The following is a 22,466-nucleotide window of genomic DNA, read 5'->3' on the forward strand; positions in this document are numbered from 1 at the left end:
TAGATGCTGCCTGGCCTGCTGAGTTCCTCTAGCATTTTGTGTGCTTGTTCCCTCTGAAGATGCTAGTTTGACAATCTGGTTTCGAGTGCCACAATATCCTTCCAATAAAAACTGGACAAAACCCAAGCAAAGTTGGAGCAACTGAAGTAAGTGGCAGCTCCAAGAACCAGGTGCAGCCTGCGATAACACGGTTGAGAAGTAAATGGTGATGAGATTGAGGGCCAAACTGGGATACAAAGCCAATCTAAGGTTTGTCCATAATATTCTAGAAACTAAACTATAGGATAAACAAAAAATGTACCAAGATATGTAATGTTTTCAAATATGCCGACAATAGATCGCACAGTATTCACACTTCTGAATCAGAAGACTATAGGCTCAAGTCTCATTCCTGATAATGGAATTCAAAACTGTAAGCACGAACTGCAATAGTGCATTTTTATAGTTATCATTTGCATAACATGATGCAATCAAGCCACCCAGCTAGATATAAAATGTTCCCATTGTATTAATTTAAAGAAAACACTGTGGATATTACTGTCTCTCAACCAACTTCTTTATGACAACCCATTATGCACAAATTGATACCTGTATTATGTTATTCTTAAACACCACAACAATGTTGATGCTTTCAAAGTACTTTATGGATTGGGTAGTAAATTTCTTCAGCATCCAGAGGTTAAGGACTCACAGTAAGGAGCTCATATAATCCAATTTGCTCAATGCAAAACCAAGCAGGATAATCCAACTGTCCTGACCCTGCATGTGCTTTCCTTTCAATTACACATCCAACTCCCTCTAGAAAACCACAAGTGATTTTGGCTCCACCACCCATCCATCCCACTATTCATCCCATCTCAGTTATGTATTCTTCATTCCATCATCCCCTGAAAAAAAAGTTCCTCAACACCTCACTTTCCTTTTTTTGTCAATCAGCCTCGTCCTACATCTTCTGATTACTGACCCTTCACAATTTTATTTTGAACAGTTTTATTTTGTATATTGTGTTGAGCCTTTTATGATCTTCAACATCTCTATTCAGGTGCTCAACTTCGGTTCAGAGGAGATCAGTCCAGGTTTACCGAGTCAATCTCATTCTTAGAATAATTTTACAACTAAGCATTTTTACAACTTGTTTCCAAAACTGTACACAATATTTCAGATGTAGCCTGGCCCGTGTTTTATAAAGATCAATCACAGATTCTTTACATTATATCATTTTTTCAATAAATATATCTTTTTTAAATGTTCTGTCAGAATAAATTCTTGTCATTTAAGTTGTTTTAATCTTAATTTAGAAACTGCATTAAAATATATTGCATCAAATATCTCCTGAAATTTTAGATGGTTTTTCATAATTAATGATATTTGGAGTCAATGCATACATCAGCAACACCATGGAAATACATAATGCTGTAATCTGTTTGGCCTGCTGTTGCTTAGCAATATAATTTGATGACCTTCGGCTTTGTAAACAATAGCCTTTCCATCAATCTGCAAATGATATATGAACAGGATCACCACTGATACAAATAGAGACTGTCATAAAGACTGGTCTGAACACAAGACATTCTCACTGAGTGGCACACATTCTGGAACAGCAGAGCTGTAAACATGCCTTCGCTCTTCCGTGTGCTGGAGTGCTCAATGCTCTTCATTTAACAAATACAGTTTTTCATGCAATTCAAGGATGATGTCCTGTGCTGTATCTGTGTTCGAACCTTAGTGTAATGAGCAGAAGAAATTTCAATCTAATAGGTAATTAATATGAAAATCTCTATTATTTTGATAAAGAATTTGTTACGCTTTGTAACACCAAAAACTACTGCAATTGAAAGAGAAGAAAAAGCAGGAGAGCCGGGGTAACTTGTGTACGCTTAGTTTTTACTTCACACATTTATGGCGTGGTGGCATAATAGAAACATAGAAAAACTACAGCACAATACAGGCCCTTTGGCCCACTATGCTGTGCCGAACATGTACTTACTTTAGAAATTACGTAGGGTTACACATAGCCCTCTATTTTTCTGTACCTATCCTGGAGTCTCTTAAAAGACCCTATTGTATCCACCTCTACCACCATTGCCGGCAGTCCATTGTGTAAATGTAACTTTGCTGGATCAAATAACGATAGCACAGAAAGATCGTTATTTATCTTTTCACCCGTTTATTTCTTCGAGCTCAGCCGGCGAGTGAACTTGGACCCGACATCAGGGAGAGAATCTTTCTCATCTCCCCGGCGGTTCTACAAGTTCACTGCCTGATGTCAGAATTGTCAGAAGTTATAAGGCCACCGATACAAAAGAACAATCAGTTTGATAACCATTCCGGTCAAGTCAATGGACTATTCATACAAAAGTACAATCAATTTGTTAGACACTCTAGCCACCTTAATTAAAGAAAGGAATGTCCTACCTGGTTTGCTGGAGCCACAACTTAATGACAAAGATAAGAACATTCGTCAAATTTGTGCTTTAATTAAGAAAGGAATGTTCTTCTAATTTCCATCAAGTACTGCTTTTTGTCAAAATCAAAAGGTGTGAAAAGCCCAGAGACATCTTATGTGGATCTGGGTGAACTTTAATCCTTATCTTGCTCCAAAGAAAGCAGCTGTGAGACATTATTCAAACACTCTGCAGTCACAGACATCGTCAGAACTTAATCCATTGTTTACAGGAATCTGAGAATCCCCCATTCCCTTAAATTTTATCAATTGCATGCACTCACCACTCCCTGCATAAAAACCTTACCCTGACATCTCCTCTGTACCTGCTTCCAAGCACTTTAAACCTGTGCCTTCTCATGATAGCCATTTCAGCCTTGGGAAAACGCCTCTGACTATCCACACGATCAATGCCGCTCATCATCTTGTACACCTCTATCAGGTCATCTCTCATCCTCTGTCGCTCCAAGGAGAAAAGTCCAATTTCACTCAGCCTATTCTCATAAAGCATGCTCCCCAATCCAGGCAACATCCTTGTAAGTCTCCTCTGCACCCTTTCTATGGTTTCCACATCCTTCCTGCAGTGAGGTGACCAGAACTGAGCACAGTACTCCAAGTGGGGTCTGACCAGGCTGCAATATTATCTAGCTACAACATTCCCTCTCGGCTCTTGAACTCAATCCCTCAGCTGATGGAGGCCAATGCACCGTATGCCTTCTTAGCCACGGAGTCAACCTGTTGTAGCAGCTTTGAGTGTCCTATGAACTCGGACCCCAAGATCCCTTTGATCCTCCACACTGCCAACAGTCTAACCATTAATACTATACTCTGCTATCACATTTGACCTACTAAAATGGACCACCTCACACTTATCTGGGTTGAACTCCATCTGCCTTTTCTCAGCCCAGTTTTGCTTTGCCATCCGTAGGCAAGCCAGTTCTGGATCTGCAAAGCAAATTGCTGTTGGATCCCATGCCTCCTTACTTTCTCAATAATCCTTGCATGGGGTAGCTTATCAAATGCCTTGCTGAAATCCATTTATACTACATCTACTGCTCTACCTTCATTAACGTGTTTAGTCACATCCTCAAAAAATTCAATCAGGCTCGTAAGGCACAACCTGCCTTTGACAAAGCCATGCTGACTATTCTTAATCATATTATGCCTCTCCAAATGTTCATAAATCTTGCCTCTCAAGATCTTTTCCATCAACTTACCAACCACTAAAGTAAGACTCACTGGTCTATAATTTCCTGGGCTATCTCTACTCCCTTTCTTGAATAAGGGAACAACATCTGCAACCCTCCAATACTTCATCTAAGCACATCTTTCCCTCTCCACCCCTCTCTGCTTTTCGCAGGGATTAGTCCCTCCGCGACTCCCTTATCCACACGTCCCTCCCCACGGATCTCCCACCCGGCACTTATCCCTGTAAGCGTCAGTGCTACACCTGTCCCTGCACCTCCTCTCTTGCCACCATTCAGGGTCCCAAACAGTCCTTCCAGGTGAGGCAACACTTCACTTGTGAGTCTGTTGGGGTCATCTATTGCATCCAGTGCTCCCGGTGCGGCCTCCTCTACATCGGTGAGCCAACCACCTCTTCCTCCGTCTCTTCAGTTTGGTTTCCACTCCCCAGCAATTCTACTTTAAACTTTCCCCAATAGCCTTAGCAAACCTCCCTGCCAGGATATTGGTCCCCCTCGGATTCAAGTGCAACCCGTCCTTTTTGTACAGGTCACACCTGTCCCAAAAGAGGTCCCAATGATCCAGAAATCTGAATCCCTGCCCCCTGCTCCATTCCCTCAGCCACACATTTATCCTCCACCTCCCTCTATTCCTATACTCACTGTTGCATGGCACAGGCAGTAATCCCAAGACTACTACCTTTGAGGTCCTGCTTCTCAACTTCCTTCCTAACTCCCTGTAGTCTATTTTCAGGACCTCTTCCCCTTTCCTACCTATGTCATTGGTACCAATATGTACCAGGACCTCTGACTGTTCACCTTCCCACTTTAGGATATCATGGGCATGATCAGAAACATCCCGGACCCTGGCACCCGGGAGGTGAACTACGATCCGTGTTTCTTTCCTGTGTCCACAGAATCGCCTACCTGACCCCCTAACTACAGAGTCCCCTATTACTATTGCCATCCTCTTCCTTTCCCTACACTCTGAGCCACAGGGTCAGACTCTGTGCCAGAGGCACAGCCACTGTTGCTCCCCCCAGACAGGCTGTCCCCCCCAACAGTACTCAAACAGGAGTACTTATTGTTAAGGGGAACAGCCACAGGGGTACATCTCTAGTATCTGACTCCTGCCATTCCCTCTCCTGACTGTTACCCACTTATCTGTCTCCCGAGGCCCCAGTGTGGCTCCCTGCCTATAGCTCTTCTCTATCACCTCCTCACTTTCCCTGACCAGATGAAGGTCATCCCAGTGATGCAGCTCGACACACCTAGTGCAGATGTGGCTGTCCAGGAGGCTGCGAGTCTCCCGGACTTCCCACATCTGACACCCAGTACAGAACACCAGCCTCACAGACATACTTCCTGTTTCTATTCTTCACAGGTAACTTAACTCACCTTGACTCGTTATCGCCGAAGCTCAAATGAGCCAAAGTCCTATCACTCTGCCTCAGACCATTCTGTTAATGACCGCTCCACTAGGCAGTGTCTCCCTTTTATGCCTGAACCTTCCCTGCTACTTAACTCACAATTGGTGCTCTGGTTATAGCCACTGATAGGCCATGCACAATGGACTAACCTCTCGAAGCTCCCTTTTTAAATAACCACTGCCAACCTGCGAGAAATACCACCGCCGACTGTAATGACGTATGCTATTCACATACTTTTACAATAAACCCATAGTGAATTGTGTGAACAACAAAGAATGCATATCAAACAATAAAATTACAATATGAATCAAGTATTAGTGAATTATTAAATACACACTACTCCCTCTAAGATGGATAGATACTATGCAAAAGGCTTAGGCACACATAAAAAAATTCTTCAAAGCAAAGATGCTTTCAAAAATAATGAAATGAAAAGTTTCTAAATATCAAAAATTTACTATAAAGAGCATAACAGTAGAAAACTAAATCAAATCAATATGTGGTGTGACCAACCTTTACCTTAAAGCTGCTTCAATTCTCTTAGGTACACTGTTGTGTAGTTTTATAAGAAAATCAGCTGGTAGGTTGTTTCAAGCAGCTTGGAGAACCTGGCACAGTTCTGCAGACTTTGGCTGTCTTGTTTGCTTCTGTCTCTCCAGATAATCCCAGACAGACTCGATGATGTTGAACTCAGGGCTCGAAATGATACAACTACTATTCAGACATTCACAGCACAGTAAATTTTAAATTGTCCCGTTCAAGTGTAAAGATTTAATCCCTGTGGAGGATTTCTTACTCTGGTGGGATAATATCTTTCTGGGGGGTGGGGGGTCACTCTGTTGGACGGGAAAGATTTGTTGCTATGAAACAATCTCAGGTTCTGGGACCTCCTCTGTGGTGGTTGTAGGAGTCGACTCTGGGAATGCAGGAAGTGGTTCTGACTGCTCTGGACACCTTTCTTATCTGACAATTGATTCTGCTCTCAACTGATTGATGTGTTTAATATCATCTGGAGATAATACAATTTAATCTGTGTAGTAGAGTGGCCCATGTGTGTTCTTAAACTTTTCAAGTCTCCACTTTTGATCACCTGTGTACTGCCTCACCAGGACTGCTTGTCCAGGAGTGAAACACAGAACTATGGTTCTATATATGGTCCGTGTGCAGGTCTGTGGGACTAGGCAGAAAATGGTTCGGCACAGCCAAGAAGGGCCAAAAGGCCTGTTTCTGTGCTGTAGTTTCTATGGTTCTAACTCCTTGTTTGAGGAGCCCTCGATTTGTCTCAGCCATTTGTCCTGCATACTCCTTCTGAGATTAGGTTTGAGGAGATCCAAGTGTGTGTGTGTGTGTGTGTGTGTGTGTGTGTGTGTGTGTGTGTGTGTGTGTGTGCAAGGGCCGACCCAGGCAGAGAAGAGCTAGTGAGTTGTTGGTTGTAGAGCGTGCTGCATTGTGATATGCAAGGAGGAAATTGGTGAGCTTCTGATTCAGTGTTGGTGTAATGTGTTCTGCTGGCACTGTTCTCAGTGCATTCTTTAGACTCTGGACAGACTTTAATGCCATTTGTAGTTGGGTGGTGTGGTGCAGTGCAAACGTAATATGTCATTCCATTTATTTTTGGGAATGACTGACACTGTTCCATAACAAACTGTGGTCCATTGTCACTAAGTGTTCTGGAACACCAGTCCTTGAGAAGAGATCTCAGCATAGCAATAGTGTGTGAGGCTGTAGTAGAGGCTGTTGGGAACACTTCTGGCCACTTTGTAGCGGCATCCACTATTACCAAGAAGATTGTGTATGGTCTGGCAAAATCCAAACACTCTGCCAGGAAAATGCAGGCCATTCCCAGCTATATAGAGGCACTGCACTTGGCACCTTCTGGACATGCTGGCATTCGGAACAGTGCATGGTGAAGTGTGCGACCTGCTGAACTGTCCCGGGCCACCAGTCACAGCTGTAAGCCGACGTTTTCAGTTTGACCATGACCAGTTGACCGGCATGTAGTTCCTCCAACACTTTAGCTCTCAGCTTGGATGGTACAGCAACTCTCAATCCCCACATAAGGCAACTCCTGACAAGGTCAAGTTCACCCGAGCGCTGCTAAAAATGGGGGAACTGGAGTTTCTGCTGCAAGTTCCAGCCATTTTAGATTGCCATGTAGACTCGAGACAGTGTGGGGTCTTTTCTGGTTTTCCTTTGGATCATCCCTGCCATAATAGGGAAACTTCCAAATTACATTAGGGAGAATACGTCAAGAGGAGTGATCTCTTCTGTAATTTTTTCTGGTATTTCCTCTTCCAAGCATAAACAGGACAGTCCATCAGCATTTCAATGATTAGTTGCTCTCTCAAATTCAATCTTACAAACGTATCCTTCAGGAAACAGAGCCTGTCTCTGCATTTGTGCTGCTTCTGTCAGTGGAACGCATTTCTGTGGAGTGAAAATGGATACCAGTGGTTGATGATGGTGATAAAGCCCTTTATGAGGGGTCAATGGTGAGAAACACTGCGGGAGAAAATCTGAATGCCCTGAGGAGCCCCACATGGTTACGGCAAGAATGTACAAACTCCTAACAGGCAGCGATGGGAATCGAACCTGGGTAACTGGTACTGTAAAACGTTGTACTAACCACTACGCTACCATGCCACCCCTTACGCTACCATGCTTCCCCTTTGCTTAGAAGTCTGATTGCTTCAACCAAACCAGCCAAAATGAGTTTTGTTGATATTAAAGTAATGCAGGAACACTTAGAACCAAAACCATCGTTGACTGCAGACCACTTTAGGTTTCATAAGTGGAATCAAAAAGAAGGGGAGTCCTGTTTTGTTTTGTAACTTCAAAAAATGAAACTAATTGAAATAAAAACACGGAGCTGGGGATAACTCATGTTTGCTTTAACTTTAAGAGAGGCTCATGCATCTGATGTGGTGACTTGATGGTATGCCACTGTGTCCTTATGTCTAACAGTATGTCATTCACATACTTTTACATATAATCCACAGTGAATTTACCAGTCGTCACTGTTAATGTTTTGTAATTCGAAAAACTAATTAAAAGAAAAACACTGGAGAGCCAGGGATAACCCAGGTACATTTATTTTTTTACTTTTGTGAGGCATGCACTTATGACGTGGTAGTGTAATGACGTATACCATTCACTTACATTTACATATAACCTGTAATGAATTATGTAAACAACAAAGGCAGCGTAATCAATATATTTACAATATTATACAAATGTTACTGAAATATTAAATACACAACAGAATTGATCCAGATAAATTGAAGGAACAAAACTTTAATATGGCGGATTCCAGTTAATTGGGATACATCAGGACTAGTACATTTTGGTCCAATTAAAAGTAATTGCCTGAATTAGTTGTAGTTTCATGGAAATAGTTAAAAAGGTATAAAAAGACAAACTACCGTTTAACTCAGTAAAACATTATGTATTTAAAAGAATTACAGAACAAATTAGAACACTACTAATGCCACTACAGTTATATAAAACTATCAGAATCAGAATCAGGTTTATTATCACTGGCATGTGATGTAAAATTTGTTAACTTAGCAGCAGCAGCAGTTCAATGCATTACATAATGTAGGAAAAGAAGAAAAAAAAATAATAAGTAAATTAATTACAGTATACATATATTGAATAGATTAAATATTGTGCAAAAAAAACCCAGAAATAATATATATTAAAAAAGTGAGGTAGTGTTCAAGGGTTCAATGTCCATTTAGGAATCGGATGGCAGAGGGGAAGAAGCTGTTCCTGAATCGCTGAGTGTGTGCCTTCAGGGTTCTGTACCTCCTACCTGATGGTAACAGTGAGAAAAGGGCATAGCCTGGGTGCTGGAGGTCCTTAATAATGGACGCTGCCTTTCTGAGACACCGCTCCCTGAAGATGTCCTGGATACTTTGTAGGCAAATACCCAAGATGGAGCCAACTAAATATACAACCCTCTGCAGCTTCTTTAGGTCCTGTGCAGTAGCACCTCCATACCAGACAGTGATGCAGCCTGTCAGAATGCCCTCCACGGTACATCTAAAGAAGTTTTTGAGTGTTTTTGTTGACATACCAAATCTCTTCAAACTCTTTATGAAGTATAGCTGCTGTCTTAGACACTAGACACTAGAATACTACAGCACAGTACAGGCCCTTCACCCCTCGATGTTGTGCCGACCCATATATTCCTTAAGAAAAACGTACTAAACCCACACTACCCTGTAACCCTCCATTTTTCTTTCATCCATGTGCCTGTCCAAGAGGTTCTTAAATACCCCTAATGTTTAGCCTCCACCACCATCCCTGGCAAGTCATTTCAGGCACCCACAACCCTTTGTGTAAAAAACTTACCCCTGATATCTCCCCTAAACTTCCCTCACTTAACTTTCTACATATGCCCACTGGTGTTTGCTATTCGTGCCCTGGGAAACAGGTACTGGCTATCCACCCTATCTATCCCTCTCATAATCTTGTAGACCTCCATCAAGTCCCCTCTCATCCTCCTACGTTCCAAAGAGCAAAGTCCTAGCTCTGCTAACCTTGCCTCATAAGACTTGTTTTCCAATCCAGGCAACATCCTGGTAAATCTCCTCTGCACCCTCTCCATAGCTTCCACATCCTTCCTATAATGAGGTGACCAGAACTGAACACAATACTCTAAGTGTGGTCTCACCAGAGATTTGCAGAGATGCAACATGACCTCTCTACTCTTGAACTCAATCCCCCTATTAATGAAGCCTTGCATCCCATAGGCCTTCTTAACTATCCTATCAACCTGTGCAGCGACCTTGAGGGATGTATGGATTTGAACGCCAAGGTCCCTCTGTTGATTCACACTCTTAAGTAACTGACCATTAACCCTGTACTCAGCCTTCTGGTTTGTCCTTCCAAAATGCATCACCTCTCACTTACCTGGATTGAACTCCATCTGCCACTTTTCTGCCCAGTTCTGCATCCTGTCTATATCCTCTTGTAACCTTCAACAACCTACAGCTCCATCCACAACTCTTCCAATCTTCGAGTCATCCGCAAACTTACTCACCCATCCTTCCGCCTGTTTATCCAGGTCATTTATAAAAATCACAAAGAGCAGGGGCTCCAAGACAGATCCTTGCAGCACTCCACTAGTCACCGACCTCCAGGCAGAATACTTTCCTTCCACTACTACCCTCTGCTTTCTTCCTGTAAGCCAATTTTTCATCCAAACAGCCGAGGTTCTACTGATCCCATGCCTCATGACTTTCTGGATGAGTCTCTCGTGGGGGAGCTTGTCAAATGCCTTGCTAAAATCCATGTAGACCACATCTACTGCCCTACCCTCATCAATTTCTTTTGTTACCTCTTCAAAAAAACTCAATTAAGCTCGTGAGGCACGACCTTCCCTTCACAAAGCCATGTTGACTATCCTTGAGTAGACTGTACTTCTCCAAATGCTTGTAGATCCTATCCTTAAGGATCCTTTTCAATAGTTTGCAGACCACCGACGTAAGACTCACCAGTCTATAGTTCCCAGGATTCTCCCTATTACCTTTTTTAAACAAGGGAACTACATTTGCCATTCTCCAATCCTCTGGTACCTCTCTTGCAGCCAATGAGGACTCAAAGATCATAGCTACTGTTCCAGCTATCTCCTCTCTCACTTCCCACAGCAACCTGGGGCATATCACGTCTGGCCCTGGGGACTTAACAATCTTGATGTTCTTAAGAAGATCCAATACTTCTTCCTTAATTTCCACATTGTCCAGCACACAGGCCTGTTCTATTTCAACCTCACCCTGATCAAGGTCCTTTTGACTTGTGAATACTGAAGCAAAGTATTCATTTAGGACCTCCCCAACCTCCTCCGCCTCCAGGCACATGTTGCCTTCTTTACCCTTTAGTGGCCCCACCTTCATTCTTGTCATCCTTCTGTTCTTCACATATGCATAGAACACCTTGGGGTTCTCCTTAATCCTACATGCCAAGGCCTTCTCATGCCCCCTTCGAGCTCTCCTAAGTCCTTTCTTAAGCTCCTTCCTGGCTACCCTATATTTCTCATGAGACCCTCCTGCATCCTGCTTCTTATATCTAACATATGCTTCCTTCTTCCTCTTGACGAGTTACCTCACGTGTTTCGTCAGCCACGGTTCCCTTTTCCTACCATATTTTCCTTGTCTCAATGGGACAAACCTAACTTGAACCCAGCACAAGTGGTCCCTAAACTTCCTCCACATTACTTCTGTACTTTCACCCTTGAACATTTCTTTCCAATTTACTCTTGCTGGTTCCTGCCTCATCCCTTCATAGTTAGCCCCTCCCCAGTTAAGCACTTTCCCATTTTGTCTGTTTTTATCCTTTTCCATAGCTATGCTGAAGCTACGGGAGTTGTGGTCACTCTCAACAAAATGCTCCCCCAGCAAGCAGTCTGTCACCTGACCAGTTCATTACCCAGAACTAGATCCAGTATGGCCTCTCCTCTCGTCGGCCGGTCCATATACTGCGTCAAGAATCCTTCTTGAACACACTTGACAAATTGAGCCCCATCTATCCCCCTTGCAGTCAGGGGGTGCCAGTCAATATGAGGGAAGTTGAAATCACCCATAACTACAACCCTGTATTTCCTGCACCATTCTAAAATCTGCCTGCTTATCTGCTTCTCGGTGTCCCAAGGGCTATTTGGGGGCCTATAGACTACTCCCAGCACAGTGATTGATCCCTTCCTATTTCTGACTTCCACCCACACCGTCTCAGTGGACACTCCCTCTGCAGCGTCCTCCCTTTCTATAGCCGTGATACTATCCCTGACTAGTCTTGCCTTCTTGATAACTGTATCGATATGTTGGGACCAGGTTAAGGTCCTCAGAGATCTTGACACCCAGGAACTTAAAAATGCTCACTCTCTCCACTTTGTGGATTGGTATGTGTTCCTTTGTCTTACCCTTCCTGAAGTCCACGCTCAGCTCTTTCGTCTTATTGATGTTGAGTGCCAGGTTGTTGCTGCGACACCACTCCACTAGTTGGCGTATCTATGTATACATAACTATGTATTAATTCCTATCGATTCAGCTCTCACATGTGGCTCCAAGTAGTTGTTTGCATGCAACTGTGGCCGGTACACCGCTTCAACAGGAGGGCTAAACCCCCATGTGAGGGTAGCTGCAGGACCTCATACCCTGGTGAGACAGGGACATACCTCTCCTAGTGTGTGAAGTCAGCTCCAGGGGACAGAGCGGATGAAATCGACAGTAAGATCCAAAGGTCAGGAAGGTGGTTCTGCAATGCTATTTGGAGAGTGAAGGACATGAAAAGGAACAGAAGTCATGGTCTTTACTACAACGAAGGAAGACCGTAGTTTGTGACAACTACTCATACCACTGGACCCGGACTTCCAAGTTAAGAGAGTGAACCTGCCCCAGTGCAACATCCTTTCCACTTTAAAAGCTCTCCTGCACAGGTCTCCTGTCATTGTTCAACACGATGGACAACCAACCACCAATCGACAGATGAATTCATCCAACTTAGCTTGGCATGTTCTTTTGATTGACTATAAATGAACAAAATCAGCCCAGACACCCGGTGCAGATAACAGACAGCCTTCATACAATACTTATGACAATTGCATCCTTCAAATCTTCATTTTCATTGTAATGTTCAAGGTGATTGTCAATCCCTTTGAATTCTTGTAGTTCCTAAATTGCTGAAGTAGTGAAATCCTCTTATTTTCGCTCCTGGCTGTTTCTGGTATCTCTAAGCCTCCAACTCATAGTGAGCAAAACAGTTCTGAATTGTCTTACTTGCCACCTCTCAGTGACAAAAAAAATCACTGCTTTTTGAACAAAAACACATGCAACTGACGCTACTTAAAAACTTTGCTCTAAGCATGGTATAGTGCAGTGGTCCCCAAACACCAAGCCGCGGACCGGTACTGGGCCGCGAGGAAACGATACGATTTGGCGATATGAGTCAGCTGCACTCTTCCTCATTCCCTGTCACGCCCTCTGTTGAGCTTGCACGCACGCGAGGTCATTACCCGCGCGTCATCCATGTCAGCGCAGGAAGCAGATCAACTCCTCGAGCTTGCAAATGACGGCGTGCTGAAAAGTATGTTTGACATAACATCTCTGCCGGCATTCTGGATCAAAGTCAAGGCTAAATATCCTGAGATAGCCACGAAAGTACTGAAAACGTTGCTTCCATTTCCAACATATCTCTGCAATGAATGCAACGAAAACTAAATTGCGGAATAGACTGGACATAAGGAACCCCCTTCAAGTATTGTTGTCTCCCATCACCACTCGATAGGACCGTCTTGTTGCAGGGAAACAAGCCCAGGGCTCCCACTGATTCAGCGATATTGGTGTGTTGCAATGATTTCACATGTTCATACAGGAAAAATACGTGCTGTGTGTTTAATATCCAAACGTTACTTAAAATGTTATGATGCTATTGACTTATAAGTGACTTATATAACCATCTAACAATTACAGCACGGAAACAGGCCATCTCTGCCCTTCTAGTCCATGCCGAACGCTTACTCTCACCTAGTCCCACCGACCTGCACTCAGCCTATAACCCTCCATTCTTTTCCTGTCCATATACCTATCCAATTTTTCTTTAAATGATAATATCGAACCTGCCTCTACCACTTCTACTGGAAGTTCGTTCAACACTTACTTCAAGCTCCCCTGTCCTCCCCTGATAATTGACTTATGGCTATATTCATGCGAGGAAAATATGCGCTGTGTTTAATATTAAATTCATCAGATAAACCCTTTTAGAAATGAAATTGAGTGTATTAGCCACTTATCACCTATATTCCGGTCGTGATTAACACTCCCCCCGCCCTGCCCCCCGAACAGAATCGCCAAAAACAATTTGTAGAGAAAAATCGGCACGTACACGCATGCGCACTGGTGCCCACGCAAGGCTTCATGGTCATTGTAGTCTTTCTCGGGATAAACACAATGTATTTGACCGCTACTCTTGTCCGTTGGCAACCTTACTGCTCCACCCACCCCCCAACCCCCGGGTCGGCCGGTCCGCAAGAATATTGTCAATATTAAACCGGTCCGTGTTGCAAAAAAGGTTGGGGACCCCTGGTATAGTGTTTAACAGCCACACAAGTTCAAATGACTGATGCAAGTCAGAAACTGTTTGGCAATAACTTCCTGTCCCAATTAAGCAGCACAGTGTCCCAAATAAATAGAGGGAATCCCAGCCTATTTTCTCGATTAGTTTTTGTTCTTTAAGAGTTGTCCCAAATACGTGGGGTTTCTTCTCCCTTGTTAACAACACTGACAATTCGAGTGATGTTGGAATCTGGAGCACAAAACAAACTGCTGGAATTAACTCAGCAGTAGAGGTAGCATTTGTAGAGGGAAATGGACAGATGATGTTTTAGGTCTAGATCCTTAAGCTGGAATTGTAAACTGCAGGAGCTCCTTGGGCCTGTGTGGGGAGCCAGAGGGCATTCGGCTCCCAGGTTTTCAGAATACTTGAATTGGTTAATTGTTGTTTAATGAGAGCCTTATATCATTTAGAGTTCCTTGTGTTTTTTCTTAGTGAATTACTCTTTGTAATGCAGTCTCTTGGTGCTTTCTGTTTAAACTTGTTAAGTTTGTTTTGATAGGCTGAGGGATTCCGTGTTACCTGTACTATTTAAGCAGATGCCCAATTAGCACTAATCGTGGGGTCCTAGTTTTGAAAATGTTACATCTTGCGGTGTCATTCAGCTGATCCACCAATGTCTTGTTGGAATTCCTATGAATAAACTCTGGTTGCCATCTCTACATTGAAGTCTGTCTTTCCTCCACACTTGCGTTTCGACAGTGTCAGTGCACATGGTGACAGTTGACTGTCCATATCTCCCTGCTTACATTCTCGATCTACTGAGATCCCCCAGCAGATGATTTTATTCACAATTTTATATCAGTTTAGTTTTGGTTTTGAGTCACTGCACAGGCTCAGCAGAGAGAGAGCATTGAAAACATTAATGAAACAGAATCCTTGTGCATTTTCCTCCCAGCTGTTCAGAATGAGGGTGTGCAAACTGCTTACTTCTGTGTGAATAAAAGTAAGGTGCATATTTCAGGTAACCTTTTGTTTTCAGTCCCCCGGAGTAGAGCCGTGTGTGGCAGAAATTCTCACCATGTTTGGAGTCAGATTTTCCCTTCAGGTTTTTAACCATGTAGACTTATTAAAATATGAAAGCACAGAACATATCGAAAACATTTGAATGAATACCTGGTCAAATCTCTGCTATCAATGGCCACTGGAAATATTGCATTCGATATAGCTTTCAATGAAAAACAAATTTCAGAGATTTATGAGGCTTTTAGTAATCCCTGGTTTTCAATATAAATATTCAATATTCATAAAATATTTATGATATATTTTTGGAGGAGAAATTTTGATTTCTCAATACCCTTTCTTATCCAAACGTATATGCATAATTGTTCATTAAGTTTTTAAGTAGTGAATTGTCAGCAGAGTAGGCACAGAACTTCATTTACAGAACAGAATCAAAGAAAGCATATGAAATAATCTTCCCACCACAGCAACTTTCACAGGACAAAAGCTATGTCATGAAACACTGCAAGGCCATGTGGTAAATGAGGAACGAAGGGTTTATTTGCATTTTTAAAAAATGTTTAAGATCTTGCTGTAAAAATAAGCTTATACTACTTTAAAAAATATTAAATGACAAATTTTGATGTCTACACGTACACCAATAAACAGAAAGCTACTGCCTGATTTATTCAGCTCATCTAGAACTCCTCATATAGTGCCTTCCCATTGAAAGTGGAGTGAAGTTGCCCATGTGATGTGACAGATACTCATTAAAAATATCAGAAAAGTTCAGATTTACAAATTCAAGCACAAATAACTTTGTAGCGGGGTGATGCATTTTAATTAATGTTAAACAATATCTCTGGTTCTGAAAATCAGCTTCTAATAAAGTGGCGGCTAATTCCATTGTACCTCAATTACCGGTGATTTAAAAAATCTTGCTTCATCACTTTCCAAAAATTCCATTTATCCAAGTTCTTCCTTTCTGTACGTGATTTTTTTATATTGAATTAACTATTCTCACTATTCTTCCTGGTTCAGATCCCACAAGCCTTACTATCAGTTCTTCAGTCAGATGAGTTAAGGCGGTACACTACCAGGAAGCATGAATGCAAGCGATCTGGAGATGCTGGAAATCCAGAACAACAGACACAAAATACTGGAGGAATTCAACAGGTCAGGTAATATCTATGGAGGGGAACAAACAATCAATGTTTCTGGTCAAGATCCTTCATCTCAGCCTGAAATGTCGACTGATTATTCCTTTCCAGAGATGCTGCCTGACCTGTTGAGTTCCACCAGCACTCAGTGTATCAGGATTGTCAAGATGACACAGATGTCAAGTCCTCTGTTTAGGGCCTTGCAGTTTTTGATTTCTAATCACTGAAGGAGAAGGTTTATCAAGTGCATAGCCGAGGTTAGAATGCATCATGCCAGATGTAACTGCCATTAAGCTGTGAAGCAGAATCAGCCTATCTGATCTCCTTGGCCCCCTTGCCACTGGACAAAGACCTTGTGCTATGAAACTTCATGGAATAGCAAGAGCTATGCAATGTTAAAGGAAAGCTTACACAGGCAACTTCCACTCCACAATGAGAAGTTTGGGACCTAGATATCAGAACCAATGACAGATTGAACATGGCTGTATTATGAAAGATCAGAAAATTAAATCCTTTGACAATGACATTACCACCCAGAGTGACATACTTCAGGCAGGAGATGGCCAATTATGCAAATATGTCCATATCAGCTACATTATTACAGACATCACTAACTGATGAAATGATCATATCCTAATACATTTTATTATTTCCGTCATCCTGGACCTAAAATATGAGTGTTAACAGAATATTTGACACAGAAAGATAAGTATTGTAAATATTGAAAAGGCAGCACAGTCAACTTGTCAACTCCCAGCCAACAAGAGCCAGAGGAAGCCCACAACCTGTGAGCTGAAGGGACCCTTAGCTTCTCTACACAGAGAAGGGGGGAGTTTGAATCGACTAACAAGGAGACCAAGGTGCTAACTAACTGCGATCAAAAAGCATCCCTGCATTGGAAGCTCCACCTTTATTGAGTGAAAAAGAAACAGCTGGACAGGCACGTGAAGGCAGAGATCCTGCAGAAACCTGTGACCTAAAGAACAGTTGATGGATGGAGACAGTGCAGGAAACTCAGCCACGACCCGTCAGGGTTTTTCAGTGATCTAACAGCTATCATCATCACCAACGTTTATGGCCCTGCTCCACTGAGAGATAGGAATAGGATGAATCTTTCAGGGACAGAGATACGGTCAGTACCTGCTAGAAGGAACTTCTAGAAGATATCATCACCACGACCTGCTCTTGACAGAATCGGAATCAGGTTTTTATCACCAGCATGTGCAGTGAAATTTGTTAACTCAGCAAAAGCAGAACAATGCAATACATGTTAATATAGAAAGAAAAATAAACAAACAAATAAATAAATCAATTGCAGTAAATATTATATATATATATTGAATAGATTAAAATAGTGCAATAACAGAAATAATATATATTTTAAAAAGTGAGTTCAATGTCCATTTAGGAATTGTACGGCGGAGGGGAAAAAGCTGTTTCTGAATCACAGAGTGTGTCTTCATGCTTCTGTATCTACCTGCTGATGGTAACAATGAGAAGAGAGCATGTTCTGGGTGATGGGGTTCCTTGATAATGGATGTGGCTTTTCTGAAAAACTGCTCCTTGAAGATCTCTTGGATACTAAAGAAGCCAGCACCCATGACAGAACTGACTGATAGTACAATTTTCTGCAGCTTCTTTTGATCCTGTGTAGTAGCCCCCAAACCCAACATCAACCCCCCATCTCCATACCAGACAGTGATGCAGCCTGTCAGAATGCTCTCCACAGTACATTTACAGAAGTTTTCAAGTGTTTTAGTTGACAATTAAAACCTCTTCAAATTCTTAATGAAATATAGCCACTGTCTTGCCTTCTTTATAGCTGCATCAACATGTTGGCCAGGTTAGATCCTCAGAGATCTTGACACCTGGGAGCTTAAAATTGTTCACTCTCTCCACTTCTGATCCCTCTATAAAGATTGGTTCATGTTCTCTTGTCTTCTCTTCCTGAGGTCCACAATCAGCTCTTTGGTCTTACTGACATGGAGTGCAAGGTTGTTGCTGCGACAGCACTCCACTAGCTGATATATTTCGCTCCTGTACATTCTCTCACCTCCATCGGAGGTTCTACCAACAATGGTTGTATCATCAGCAAATTTATAGATGGGATTTGAGCGATAACTGCCACATAGTCACGGCAATAGAGGGAGTAGAGCAGTGGGCTAAGCACACACCCCTGAGGTGCATCAGTGTTGATCATCAGCGAGGAGGAGATATTATCACCAATCTGCACAGATAGTGGTCTTCCAGTTATGAAGTTGAGGATCCAATTGCAGAGGGAGGTAAACAGGCCCAGGTTCTTATCGATCAGGACTGTGGGAATGATGGCGTTAAACACTGAGCTATAGTCAATGAACAGCATCCTGACATAGGTGCTTGTATTGTCCAGCTGATCTGAGGTCGTGTGAACAGCCATTGAGATTGTGTCTTCTATAGACCTATTGAGGTGATAGGCAAATTGCAGTGGGTCTAGGTCCTCACTGAGGCAGGAATTGATTCTGGCCACGACCAACCTCTCAAAGCATTTCATCACCACTCTTAGGCACTGGTATAATTGACAACCCAAAAAACATTCTGCAGCACCTCCACAGTATTGTTCATGAACCACACCGATCATAGCATCCTAAAATTTCTGTGGTTGAGAAAACAATGAGCAAACTTTGCAGTATACATACAGTGAACTGGTGAATTTGCATACGCACCAGCAAATCAGAGAGAAAGGGAAAATGTATATTGTGGTAATGACTGTACAAAGAGTCACCATTAGTCTGCACTTGTACCGAAGTGTAAAACATATTGAAGAGTGGAGTGCACTGGCAACAGGGTAAGATAGCAGCCCAAGCAGAGACAGGCCTTACCGGCAGCTAAGGGGTGAAAAGCTGAGCAAGAGAATCATTCCCAGCCTATCAGGAATGCTTGGAGACATTTTTAATGGCTAATAATACTTTTGAAGATGCACCAAGCATTAAACACTGTAGCATTTTTACTGACAGTGGTTGGCTTTGAAATGTATTGCATGTTCAACAACCTGATAGCTCCACAGAAAGCTATAGAGCACATGAAACCCAAATCCATTTGAAATGGTGGAAAGTTAAAATTTTGACACGCAGTCAGAAAAGTACAACTCAAAGTGTTAGTTGAAAGACCTATCAAGATACTCCAACTTTAGGGAGCTTTTTTATAACATATTGTGGGATGGTTTTTTGTAAACCTCAAATTATAAACAGATTTAGGCTAAGCTGTCAGATGTGAAGAGCCTTACATTTGATCTGGACAGAATGGAGAAGGAAGATAGCCACTAAATAGAAGTGAGAAGGAGGACTGAGAGAGGGGCTGGTAGGTGATTGGCGATCCGGAATTGGAGAGGAGGGGGAGTGCTAAGACAGAGGCTGGTAGGTCATAGGTAGAACCAGATAAGAGAAGGTAATGGGCAGATGGAACCAGGTGGAAGAAAGGATAGAGAAGGTAAACTGAGGGAGAAGAGACCCATGTAGGGAGGTATGTATGAAGGGAAGATGCACTAAAGCAAATACTGTTATTGAAGAATTCTTTCCTGAAGGCAACACAGCTGAGGAGTTTGTGTCAGTCAATGGACCACAGCTCACATTGTGTTTGTTAGTATGTTCTGAAATTCAATCTGAAATTCAATCATTTTTTCTTTGAATCATCCAAATCTCATGATACTGAGAGGCTTCTATGTCTTTTGAAGGAAGCCTTGCAGAAGAAAATTTCTCAAGGTTCTTACCAGTCTGAAAATGAATCAGTGATCGCCAACTTCAAATATAGGGCAATGTCCCATTCTATGACCAGTTTCACCCCCACAGAGTTGTTGATATGTCGAGTCTTTGAAAATAGCTAAATTTGGTGTGGCTCTGGAATGCAGGAGAATGTGGAACGACAGCAGCTGAAGTAAAAAATTAAATGGAAGAGGTAAGCATAGAGCTCAGATAATAAAAAAAATAAGCATCAAGTACAACTGACAGGATATTTGACAGGTCTGTAGTTTGAAATGATAATTTATACAAATCAAAGGCATGGTCAGAAGCCTTCATGTTGACTCAAGTGATTACAGAAGGGAACGACCTGAACACACCAAAGAATGTGTTCCGGAAGTAGAAATCTGAAGCAACCAGTGAGATTGAGATTGATGCTCGATCTTTGATGTTTTACCTCATTTTGTTGATTCAGAATGATACAAAATTTTCAGATCAAAATAAACTACAACAGTGAAGAGACTCACACACAGTTGAGAAGGTCCATGTGCTGAGAGAACCAGCTGAAGCAGCAGTTGCATATTTTATTTCAGAAAAGGAAAGTCATATATGGATGTGTAAATAATTTGACCCTGACATATCTGTAACTTGCAGATACAATGTCATGCTGGTTCAAATCATCATTTACTGTGTTTTTATTTCAAAAACCTTAAACAAATTGTAATAATACCCAAAGCTTTGTTAAATGTGTAGTTAGGAATATTAATTTTGAGTGCCGCATTTAGATAAGTACCAGGTTATGTCAATGCACAGAGACTTGCACCTGATCCCTGCTTGATTCACTCATCCTCTGCTTTCGCACTTCAGACAGTAACCTGCACAGATACATGGGTCTAGTGGTCCTGGGCCTTTTCAATCACACAAGGTAGAGCAAGGCCTCAGAGATGAATATGCCTCAGCCAGTGCATCTCTGCTATGTCTGACAGCACTTTATAAAAACTGGTATATCCTTACTTCCTGCCTAGGTAGTTAACTGTCAAATGTGTCAGCTCATCAACAATGCACAATTACAAAAGTAACAACCCCTTCCTTTAGATACATTACTTGTCGGTTCATGGTCTCTATGGTTCCCTTTCTCGTTCTCTCTCTCTGTGTTAAGGCTGCCAACTATTTCTAGTTCCCTAATTCTTCTCATTTATTAAAAATTCACTCACAAGCAAGGCAGGCACTTACTGTCCATTCCTTTTGCCACCTCGAACTGAATGCTTGCCAGGTTATTTCAGTTTAGTAAAATGGTCCTTGTATATACAGTAGTCCTAATGACCTTCAGCAGCTGGAATACACAGCTTTGTTATAATCTTTCCAGGCAGCATTTGCACAGCTAACAGACTTTGCCTGAAATCAGAGAAAGCAGGGGAGTACAATACAAACTGACAGGACAATAGATATGAATGGTAAAAGAAAGAAAAAAATTTCAGGCTTGAAGAAGGGACATGTCCTGCAGACCTGCACTGTATGATAATCCTGGCTGTGGAGATTCACCTACAATCACCTCTCCATTAAATCCAGACTTCTGCACAAGGGGTGAGTGCAGAACCCCTTGTGCAGAAGGTGTGCCATTCGTTCAGGCCTTTGCAGCAAGGGGGACTCTCAACACAAATGTGACAGAGTCAGGAGGGGCCTCAACCACAGACAGCTAGTAAAGCCACGCCTTGCAAATTGACCAAACGTCAAATGCCCTTGCCATTCAGGAACTTTCAAAGTCGAAAGTATTCCACGTTATTAAAAATTTAAAACACTTTAGAGCATTCGGATAAAAATTTATCCAACTTACCCACTCCTGTCACAGTCTTTGCTATGAATGGGTTCACTGTTACTGTGCAGGTTTAATCCAGTGCAGATTCAATGGTGTACAGCGCCAGAAGAACTGCAGCAATTCTGCTCTCTTCTTCAAGGGTATAAGATCCCAATGAAACCAATAAATTCAAATTTTCTGTATTGACTCTTGCTTATGTTGGAGTTCTAATATTCTGTATATTTAAGCAGGGAAATTGAAGCAGTATTATAGATTACTACCAGAATTTCTCAGTAAAGTGTGGACTATTTCTGTTTTATTATTGGAGTCAGCTTGGAATTGGAAAGGCACTGCAGGGAAATTATTCTGCAGGGCTATGGAAAAGGAACTGGGGAATGGGACTGAAGAAATTATTCCAGGATAGTCACGAAGGGCCAAATAGACTCAGTCTGTGCTCCAACAACTGCATGGCGCTCTTCTGTTAACACTGTACATCGTCTTTTTGATGCTGGGCTTCAGTGGTGGGTTGGGAATCAGTAAACTTAAATATTTGATTCTATTCATGTTTTTAGACCCTATATTTTGTAAAACATGATATTAGTATGGGGGCCTTAGAAGTTACTTATATTTTATTGAATCTCTAGTATTTACATGCTTTTCTACATGATAGTCAAAACTGCACAATATT

This window comes from Mobula hypostoma, chromosome 8 (assembly GCF_963921235.1).
Source record: "Mobula hypostoma chromosome 8, sMobHyp1.1, whole genome shotgun sequence".
Classification (NCBI taxonomy): domain Eukaryota; kingdom Metazoa; phylum Chordata; class Chondrichthyes; order Myliobatiformes; family Myliobatidae; genus Mobula; species Mobula hypostoma.